The sequence below is a fragment of the Theropithecus gelada genome, chromosome 6 (genome assembly GCF_003255815.1).
Source record: "Theropithecus gelada isolate Dixy chromosome 6, Tgel_1.0, whole genome shotgun sequence".
Lineage (NCBI taxonomy): Eukaryota > Metazoa > Chordata > Mammalia > Primates > Cercopithecidae > Theropithecus > Theropithecus gelada.
Window position 1 is genome coordinate 166,381,280 of NC_037673.1, and position 11,075 is coordinate 166,392,354.

Consider the following 11,075-nt stretch of genomic DNA (forward strand, 5'->3'; position numbering starts at 1 on the left):
AAAGAACTAAAAGTAGAACTCTCATTTGATCCAGCAATCCCACTACTGAGTATCCACTCAGAGGAAAATGCATGATCATACGAAAAAGATACTTGCACATGGATGTTTAGAGCAGCACAATTCGCAATTGGAAAAGTGTGGAACGAGCCGGCATACCCATCAATCAATGAGTGGGTAAAGAAATTGTGGCATATATATATATATACACCATGGAATACATCTCAGCCACAAAAGGGAATGAAATAATGGCCTTTGCAGCAACCCTGGGTGGAATTGGAGACCATGATTCTAAGTGGGAGGGGAATGAAAGATAAAACACTACACAATGGGTAGAGTGTACACTGCTCAGGTGATGGGTGCACCAAAGTCTCAGAAATCACCACTGGAGAACTTATTCATGGAACCAAACACCACCTGTCCCCCATAATCTATTGAAATTTTTAAAAAAGAAAAAATATATTAACTCTTTTCAAGGAGGTAATATTTCTGAATGATATGGAAGTCCGTAAACAGAATTTTCCCTCTGTTTGGGCCTCCATTGGTTGTGAATCAGTTTCCCCAGACTTTTAGCCCAAACCCTGGGCAGTTGGCTCACACCTCTTGGTTTTCATACTGAGATCCTTGGGGCTCTTCCCCACATGCTGCCGCTTCCCTGCGCTTTGTCCTCTGTTCATGACCTTCTACCCTCCAGCCAGGAAGAACCAGCACCCTCTGTGTAAGGAGGCAAATCCTGTCACATTCCCAGTGCAGAAATCTGCAGTAAGAGGTACATACTGGCTTGACTTCACGTTCCAATCTGAGGAAGCCTAATTGTGAAGGCGCTTTTTGGTTGTTTTAAATCTAACGTTGACCATGGAAAGCATAGGATTTTTTGCTTTTACACACTGCAGAAGTTTGGACAAAGTTGCAAAATCCTACAAGAAGGGATATTTTCTTCTTCTTCTCGTGTCCTTTGGAACAGATTCATTTCTCCTTTCATCTTTTAATGAAAATTTAGCTTTTCTTTCTGGCAAGACCTTAGGGTGAGGTTTAGAACAAATTTCAGTTAGGCAGAGAGAGTAAATGCAGTGCCTGGTTGTGGTAGAATCATTGGCTTTGGAATTAGATTAATGTGGTTTCCAATCCCAGCTCTGGCCTATCTGTGAAAGCGTGACTTGCAGACAGGTGACCACAAACACCACAGCCATAACGACGATAACGTGCCTCATGCTGAGGTTGGACTATTTGCAAAGCACCTAGCTCAGCCCCTTTAGGCTCAAACTTCATTTAATCCTCACAACGACCCCAAGAGGTAGTTTACATTTACAGAAGAGGTGGGTAACTGAGGCTCAGGCTCAATATGGTTAAGAAATGGAAATGAGTTTCCCCCCAGGCGAGGTGGCTTTGAAGCTGGAGCTCCCAGCCACTCTGACATACTGTTGTGTAATTATTGCTATTACTCTTGACAGACTAACCTCTCAGATAAGACCTTGCTACTTATATAATGCAGAACCTTCTCTTCCCAACTGGACTGTGATTTCTTTGATTAAAGTGTTTGCATCTCCTTCATCTCTGTATTTCTCATGCCCCCAATCCCAGTGGAAAGTGATTTGTACATTCTAGAGGTTCATGAAATATCAATTGACTGACATAAGTGGGCTTTGGAGAGCCCCTAGCTTTGGTTTTGCAACAGCAGACCTCTCTTTCCCTGTCTACTTGTCTTTTAAAAAATTGTCTTACATATGATTGACCCTTTATAAAGGTAAACATATCAAATGCAGAACATTCAGAAACTCTAATGAAGAAAAAAATGATTTATAATTTCACTACCAAAAGGTATCATTTTGTCTGATGTCCTTCCAATCTGCCTGTGCAGAGATTTATGTTATTGCTCTTTACAAATGTGTATTTTTTACAGTAAAAATAGTACATTTGCACGTTAGGAATGGGGAAAAAAACTGAAAAATAATACAAGTTACTCAGAATATCACAACCAAGAGTTAGCTGTTGTTAACATTCTGACACACGTGGACTTCACTTCATGTTCCAATCTCAGGGAACCTAATTATGAAGGTGTTTGTTGAGTTATTTTCAGTTTAAAGTTGAATATGGAAAGTATAGGATTTTTTATTTATTCGTAATGGCCGCATGATATTCCACTGTGTGACTGAACCAAAAATCATTTATCCAGTTACAACTTGTTGGGCATACAAGTTGTTTTCAATCCGTCACTTTATACATACCAGTGAAATAAACATCCCTGCTGTTGCTGCTGAAGGATTCTCTGGTCACGGACCAGGGGTAGAGGTAACTGGAGTGGGCCCACATGGCTCTCGGACTCCACAATCTGAGTTTCATCTGCCTCCCACTGTTGTTCTTTTCAGTAGGGGTCTGCCTGCGTCACCTGTGCATCTGAGCCCATCCAATGCACTGGATTCATCTGGAGGAGGAATAGGTTTCCGGCAAGGAACTGACTTTGTGGGTTCTCCTAGGAATCTCCTGCAACTTTTCTAGTGTGTTGGCTTCTGATTTCTCCTGTAGGTAGACACACAGAAATAGAGGGCAAAAAATAGAAAAAGAGACTTTTAAAAACTAATTTATGCACATAAAAAACATTCCAACAGTTTAGAGAGAGCAAAAAAGAAAAAAGTCATTTCTCTCTCTCTTCCTCAGATGCCTTATTCCCTTCCTAGAGGCAGCTGTTGCCCACAGTTTCTCCTGTTTTCTTCCAGAAGAGTTTGCAGTCACCTCTCTATCCACTCACACAATCATCTCTATCCACCTATTCATTTGCTCAGCTATCTTTTTTCGATTTATGTATGTAACTAGCTATTGATCCACCCAGTCATCCATCTGTAGAAAAATCAGGAATATTTAAATGAGTAGTTATCACAAATACAGCATTTCAGAGGGGGCTTTAGAAGGTAGGAGCGTGGGTCCCCAGCTCACCACCAACCCACTTTGTAACTTTGGCCAAGAGGCTCTGCTGCTCTCGGCCTGTCTCTTCCTGTGTAAAATGAGGCCGACAACACTCCCAGGGGGCGGTGAATGTGCCCTGGAAAGTGGAGACATGGAGTGGATGGAAAGGCCTGGAAAGGCCCGTGGAGGGTGCCGCTCTCCGCTCAGGCCTGCAGTGAGGGAAGACCCAGCGTGCTTTTTCACCCAAATGAGGGGAGCAGAAGAGGGCAGAGGGAAGCGAAGAAGGTGAGGGAGTGCCCCCCTGGCTCCCCCACCGCCTGGTGGAAAGGACAGGGTGATGTTTCATAAACATTACCTCACGTGTTTTCAGGGAGATAAGGTGTTTAGTAAACGTTGTTGGAGGAGGACCTGGCCTGGAGAGTCATCCGCATGACCACCACCAGGACACACGGCTGCCTGTGCTGCCTGCTTGGACTGGCTTCAGGGGCCTCCAGCTCAGCTTGCCCAAAATACAGGAACCAGCAAGTGGAGCTGGCTTTATTTAGTGTAAATAGAGGCAAATACTCTCATGCTGAAGGACAAAGAGGTTATGCAGGAAGAGGGCCGGCAGCCTGCTCTGGTCAGGAGTCAAGGTCTATGGGCACCTGGAGCCCAGCACTTCCATGTGGGGTTCAGCTCTCTGGAGCTGGGGTTTGCCTCAGGGGTTCCATGTAGCACAACCCCTCAGGGAGGCATTGACATAAAATACCATGGGAGTGGTGCCCCTGGAGTTGTGTAGCGGGGTGCCTGGTGCAGGCACAAGGAAGTGCTCACCATTTGCTTACAGGGCCGACCATCTAGGATCCAAGGAAACCTGAACTGGCCACCAAGTCCGCTACCGTCCACCATTTACCCTCCTCTCAACCACAGGAGGGCCCTTGGCTACATCAGGTTGGCACTGGGCAGTAATGGTGTATCCTTCCTTATCAGAGCAAGACTTCCCTCCATTCCCACACAGTCGAGTCAAGGGTGGCAGCAGCACAAGACGCTTTCCCTGAGCCAGTCCTCTCTGGACCCTTGCCAGGGAGCAGAAATGTCACAAATGTACCAATCTGAGCTCAATGAGGAATGTCTTTGCTAACTCTCAGGGCCCCTAGGCATGGACAATGGACCAGACCCCAACCTATTTTCTTTTTCAATTCATGTTCCCGACACATTAATAAATGAGGAAATTCTAATACAGATTTGCAAAAATCGTGATACAATTGAAACTCTTGCATTTAACAATTTAATGCTTTCAACATATACTCACCCGAACACACTGACTTGGCAATGATATCGAGTCTGAATTGGAAAGCCTTCATGAATATCAGGCCCAGGGCAAATTTCTCTTTGGCTCTACTCTGTCAAAGGAAATGAGAATTTAGCTTAGTAAGTGGTGCTGTCCTCCTCACTGGAGGCATGTAAGCAGAATGGATACCACTGAGGGAATCACTGCATAGGCCTGAAGCTGTCTGGGAAATGTGAACTGCAGGACATCGCCAGCACCAAGGTATATTTGGTTCCAAATCTAGTTGTAGAGAGGTCCTGGCTGGACACGACAGGTCATGCCTGTAATCCCAGCACTTTGGGAGGCGGAGACAAGTGGATCACCTGAGGTCAGGAGTTCAAAACCAGCCTGGCCAACATGGTGAAACCCTGTCTCTACTGAAAATACAGAAAATTAGTTGAGCGTGGTGGTGTGCTCCTCTAATCCCAGCTACTCAGGAGGCTGAGGCAGGAGAATCGCTGGAACCCTGGAGGAGGTGGTTGCAGTGAGCCGAGATTGTGCCATTGCACTCCAGCCTGGATAATAACAGCAAGACTCCATCTGAAAAAAAAACCAAAAAAATCCTTCCTGCTGAGCCGAGCTGACTTGGCTGTGAGCAGAGGCAGAGTCTGGGAGGCACCCCACCCTGAGCAGCTTTCCTGGAACTGCATAGTGTTTGATGAAATGGATTGAAAACTCAATTTCCATCTCAGTGCCAATTTGGGGTCAAATGATATATTTCACTTTTGTCAACGAGCTTTGTTTTTCTGAGCCTCAGTTTCCTTATCTGCAAAATGGGAGTGATACTTCCTGACTTGCGGGGCTGTGGTAAAAACTAAATAAGATAGTGTATGTCTGGACCAACTCAGCATCAGGCACACAGTTAGCACTCACATACGCGGCGTGAGAGGTGCGAGGCAGCCCCTGAACTAAAACACTAAATCAAAAAACATACGGAGCTGGGCATGGCAGCCCACGCCTGCAATCCCAGCTTCTCAGGAGACAGAAGCAGGAGGATCCTTTGAGCCCAGGAGCTTGAGTTCAGCCTGGGCAACATAGAGAGACTCCATCTCTAAAATAAAATAAAATAAAATAGAATAAAATAAAATAAAATAAAATAATTAAAGAAAAACAGATACGAGGAGGAGCTCTTTCTGGCTTTCCCTCCTGGTTCCAATTCCACAGCTCTGGAATCTGCACCTGGCAGGCCCTTTAGCTCTGAACTCAAATGCCTGGCCTTATTCTGGCAGTGTTAGAAGCACAGGCTTGGGTTCTGGGGGATGAGTACAGGTAAGTGACCTCCCCTGGGATTTCACTGTGCTTCTGAGCACATGCAGATAGACAGATAGTATCCTTATAATAATAACTATTATTTATGTGGCTCTTATTATTTGCTAGTTACTTTCTGTGTGCCCTTCAGCAAGGTACTTAACCTCTCTGAGCCTCAGATTCCTTATCTAGAAATCAGAGAAAATAATAATGCTTATTCAGAGTGATTGTGAAAATAAAATTAGCTCATACATATAAAACAGAACAGTGCTTGATGCACAGTAAATTCAAAATGTAAATATAATTAACACTGTAAATACATTGAAACAATATAAAATTAGTTGTTATTTGCCAGGCACTGTGCTATACACATATGCGTGATTCTCAGAACAACCTTCAAGGTATCTACCATTATTATAATTCTCATACAACAGTGGAATAAACTGAAAAGTGAAGTAAATGTTGCCCTAGACCACTTGGCCAATAATTGGCACATCCAAAATTCAAAATTGATTGGCTCATTCCAAAACCAAGCTCCTAATTGTTATGTGCTTATGAGTGTGGAAGTAAGAGACTGTCAAATATTACTTCACACCCCCACTTCATTAGTTAAAAAATAGACAACCGTAACTGCAATGATGCCAACAATTACAAAACTCATCTCCACAGGACCCCTCTCAAGCTACAAGCAGATGGCATCGATCCTGACTTTGCTGCCATGAAATTCCCTCAAGAGAGCCCCTCATCAGGGGTCCTGAGTTTGCAGACAGTCATTAGAGACATCCTTGCTTGGGAAACAGCTGCCCTCCACCCTGATTTCACAGCTGGGGAAACGGGGCCTGGAGAGGAGACTCATCTGATCCCCTCCGTTTTATGCCGCTCCTTCCTCTTGCCCGTAACACCACACCATGGAGCTTTGCCTCTCGGGGCCTATTCATCTCAAATCCTTTTTCTGATTAGCTCACTGTGCTGCCTGCCACCGAGGTTCTCATCAGAGCACTCATGGGGCCTTGGCTATTTAAAAATTCTGTTAATTCGAGAAGTCTCTGCCACTGCCCCTGCCAGCACCAGGCTCACCCATGTTTGGCTTTTGCATTCTGTGCTTCCTAATCCCATTTCTGGGGCTTAATTATGATTACACAGCTTTATTATGTAGAATTGATTTTAAGTAATGGCCCTAATTAAGAGTGAATTTTAATTAAGCTTAATTCAGAGCCTGCCTCCGATTGCCAAAGATTTGCAGCCTGAGAAGAGGAAAGGCTGCCCGTGCACAAAACTCACACGTGACTTTGCTCTTCAAGCTGCTGGGATGTTGCAGCCAGATGGGTTTATACTATTTTCTGGCCTCAGGGTGCATTTCTTCACCAGGGTGCAGGGGGTATCAGCTCTAGTCCATCTTCCCTTCCATCTAGAAGCAAACTTGGAACCCTGGCAATAAAAAAAACAGAAGTGGGGAGCCTGCAGCTTTGGGATGAATATCAATCACACCACCCACCCTGTTGTAGAAAATGAAGCTCATTTGCTCTCTTCCAACTGCTCATGAAACCCGTTCCGCAGGTGAGAAAACCAAAGCTCAAGAAGGTCAGGACACACACGGTCAGTGAGGGCAGCGGGAGGATTGGAAATCAGCTCTGTTCCCAATGCCTGTGCCCACTCTGTTCCAACACAGCCTTCCGGTAAGTGGCAATCATCTCTGACTTTGGCAGAAACCAACCTCCTTGAATTTCCTGCCTGACCACCTAAGCCACTGCTTCCCCAACTTTAGAGGCTCATATGCTGTGAAGGTGGGTCTTTTATGTAAAAGTGAAAAAAATCTCAAACCAACTTGTTTTCAAATGAAAATTTTATCCTACCTTTAAAACTGCTATAAAGCAAAAGTTGTCATAAAAATGTTAAAAAAGAAATAAAACAATGTGATGAAATCGAAATCGGAAACTATTACCTTCTAAAGCCCTAAGAGTAAGGCTTGATCTGTCTGTCTTTAAAAAACAGAGATGAGAAGGTAGTTCGACACAACAGCACCAGACTGAGACTTTGTCCCTGATACAATCGGAAAGACCGAAAAGGAGTTGGAAAGACAATCATTGTGTCACTCTGTGATACAGTGTTATTTAAAGTCGTGTCCAGGTGCCAGTTAAAATCAACTCTTCTTTGTCCAACACTTTCAGGGACACTGATCCAAACCAATTTAGCACAGGGTTCCGGGGACCTCTGAGTAATAATGCCCCTCAGCTGCCCTACAGAAGACAAGATTCTGGACAGAAATCCAGCTCCCCTAACCCACAGTCCTAGCCCAAGGACAAGACATGGGCATTCCTTTGGTGTTTCAAATAAAAACACAGTGAAATCAATATGTTCTCCAAGACTGGCTGGTGGAGGCTGTTCATCTGTGGAGGAGGGGCCTGGCCATCCGGTTCCTGAATGCCTTTACCGCACTAGAATGTTTTATGATGCTGAAGTTCCCACCTTAGAAAATCACCCACTAAGAAGCCAAGCTCTGAAAACGTTTTGATTTTTCTAGAGGGAAATGGAAAGTGAAAAATGGAATTCAATTACCTTGAAAATAAAAGGGGCAATTTCACTCACAAATGTTATACTTAAAAGCTCAATATGAAACAGGCATTCAAATAAGTCTCAGGCTAAGTTAAAAGAAAAAGGGGAAAAAGAGAAAATCATGTATTAATCCTCTTCCCTCTACTCCTTCTGACCGAGTGAGCTTCCTTAGACTCAAAAAAGATAGATGGACTTAAAATGCAATTAAATAAGCATGTTATAACTTTAATAACCCAAGCCACAGAAGTTTTCTATTAAAATTGGGTATTTAGAAGACCTATTTGGTTAACCTAACCAGTCTAATGACACAGAAACCGCCACGTGTGGGGAGCTCTTCTGAGCAGAGCTGAAGCAGAGACTCCCTACTTTTCTCTCAGGGATTTGGGGGTAAAGTTACCATCAGACCCTTCAGTTCAGCTGAAAACCCTGAGATACCCAATACACTCCCATTTTCTACATCTAGGAAACTTCACTGAAAGAGAGGGAAAGATAATAGCCTTGATTGAAATAGAAAGGAGTTACAGAAACTGACACCAAACAACACAACAGACATCATCATCCCATCATAGCCACGATGCACTCATTCTTTCTTTATGTCTTCATTCCTGCTAGGTCAAGGCAAGCCGTAGAAGTGGTTTTGTAACCACCATCATGGTTTCCCAAGGCAAATTTAGACAGCATATTTTCTCCTGCCACAAAAAAACTACAGCCAGACTCTCCAGTGGCTGAATTCCTATTCTGCAAGTTACCAGCTGTGGAACTCTGTGCCTCAGTTTCTCCATCTGTAAAATGGAGATAACAGTAGCATCTACCTCATAAGATTGCTGTAAATATTAAATGAGATAGTGCTTAGCACAATGCATGGCACATAGCAAGCACTTGGTGGCCGATTAATGGTAAATACTAACCCTGGCTCGAGCTTACTGACATGGTTTATCTTAGCAGCTCCTGACTTGCCTGTTGAGAAAAAATGCTCCTACACTCAGAAGTATTCGGAAAACCTACAGCAAGGTGGTGAGAGACTCGACTCTCCAAACCTCTGAGGTGCTTTTCTGTCCTCATTCCAGTTTTCTGCCCATCACATTGGCCAAAGAGCTCTAGCCAGAGCTGAAGCCAGTGCTGATCACTTTCCTGAAAACCTGGCTGGCGGAGATGGGACCGAATGTAGCACAGGGAAGAGGTGTGTGTTCAGACCGCTTCCTCTTGGAAATCCGTTTTGACTGTAGATCCAAAGAAAATCCTTCCAGGCTTCTTGTGCACATGCCAAAACCTGCACACATGTATGCATTTCTTCCTCTCTGTGCATCGCTCCTGCACATCTGGGCAGAAACCACTCTCTGCAGGTAGCATCTTGTGCATGTAGCTGTCTGGCCCTATGATAAAATGCATTGTTTCTCTCTGAGTGAAGCTTAATGCACCTCAACCTAGGGATTTATACTAAGCAATAAAATCCACAGGATAGAGAAATGCAAATAGATTGTAGAATATAATATTATCATTGTCAACATAAAAGACTTTTATTTACTGCCCCCCAAAAGAAAATACACCATAGTGTCATTTGTTTCAGGGGATGCAAAAAAGGTTTCAACAACTAACAGGGCATGTTTCTGAGCAAAATATACCCCGTATATAATGTTGGAACACATAATGTCAGTGGTCACTCGTGTGTCTGTGTTCTTGCAAACAAACCTGTGGAACTGAGTCATGGAAGGTCACTTCCAGCCTCCTCTCTGAGCCACTCGGCACCTACCTAGCTCTGTTCACAAACAAACCAGACACTCTAGGCTTATTTGAAGGGAGAGGCCCTCTGAGGCAGGCCATACTCCATCAGCACATCTTAGAATGAGGCCTTTGAGCAGTTGCTGACTTGGCTTCCTGAGGAACTAAACAGAGTTGTGGTGGAGGTTGATTAAACGGATGGTCCATGCTGCTTTGGGCAAAGGGAAAACTTAAAGAGAAGATGTAGCAGAGCACATGGGAGGCAACAACTCCATCTTTTCTCTAGGAGGTATCCCTACAACTCCCCCTAAATGCTCAAGGTTGTTCCACCACCGCTTTTGTTGCACAGGATATTGACAACTTACAAGACCAGTTATTTTCACTGATTGGTTTGAATGATAAGTCTGTTGTTTTGTGTAGGGGTTTGGCTATGATATCTGATCCAGTCCCAGCAATTGTTTCATTTCTGTCTATGAGGGCAAGATCTAAGTTTATAAGGCTTAAAACAGCCATAATTACCTGAATGACATTTTATGTGAAAAATATAGTCTAACTGGTTCTCCCAATAGCCCCAGGAAATATACCCTAGGTATTACCATGGCTAATTTACAGGTGAGAAAAAAGAGGCTTCAGAGAGGTGAAATGCATTGTCCATGATCACCCAGCCTGTAGGAGGGTGGCTCCAGAGGCCTCGGTCCTGAGCCCGAGCCTGTCCTGCTTAAGCTTACATCAGGGAAGCCCTTATGTGGCCCGTGCTGGGTGCTCTGTCATGGGGACATCTCACAGGCTTGGTAGGTTTTATCACTTCTGCTTTACAGATGAGGAAACTGATACTTAAAAGAGGAAAAGTGTCTGCCCAAGTCACACAGCTGTACATAGCTTGACTGGATTCGAACCTAAGTCCTGACTCCACCTGCTGTGGGGTATAAAGGAGAGCTTGAAGGTGTCATGGTTATCCCTTTTACAGCCCACCACACACCCTATCACTGAGTGAGTTTTATAAGTTTCAGCAACCACATCAGTAATCTCATTTTGCATCCACAAATTTCTATTTTGTCATTGCAGCTCCCTTGGACAGGGACTGTCCCACGTGTTTGAAAAGATGGTTCAGAAAGGAGCCTTTGGCAATCCCCAGGGCTTCTGCACCCAAGATGGACTGGAGGGATCATGACAACCAGCTGCAATCAAAGAAGGAAAACAGCAAACCATATCCTAGAGTGGAAGCTGTTTTCTTGCTTTCAGAGATCAAATGTCACCACTCCCCATATTCAGTCCTAATGCATCCTCCATAGACACACTCTTGAGCTCTCACAATCCACCCTTCAAGTCATGATGGGGCTCAAGGCCT

The 11,075-nt window shown here is 44.3% G+C and overlaps 1 long non-coding RNA gene across 1 annotated transcript; it reads right to left on the reverse strand.

Annotated features, from left to right (window-relative positions):
• Positions 1–962: 962 nt before the first annotated feature.
• LOC112626573 lies at positions 963–9,413 on the reverse strand. The gene is made up of 5 exons (XR_003119913.1): positions 9,014–9,413; positions 8,012–8,094; positions 6,737–6,883; positions 4,190–4,280; positions 963–2,514 (listed from the first exon to the last, which is right to left on the reverse strand). It is a non-coding gene; the product is annotated as an uncharacterized LOC112626573 (long non-coding RNA).
• Between the last annotated feature and the right edge of the window lie 1,662 nt (positions 9,414–11,075).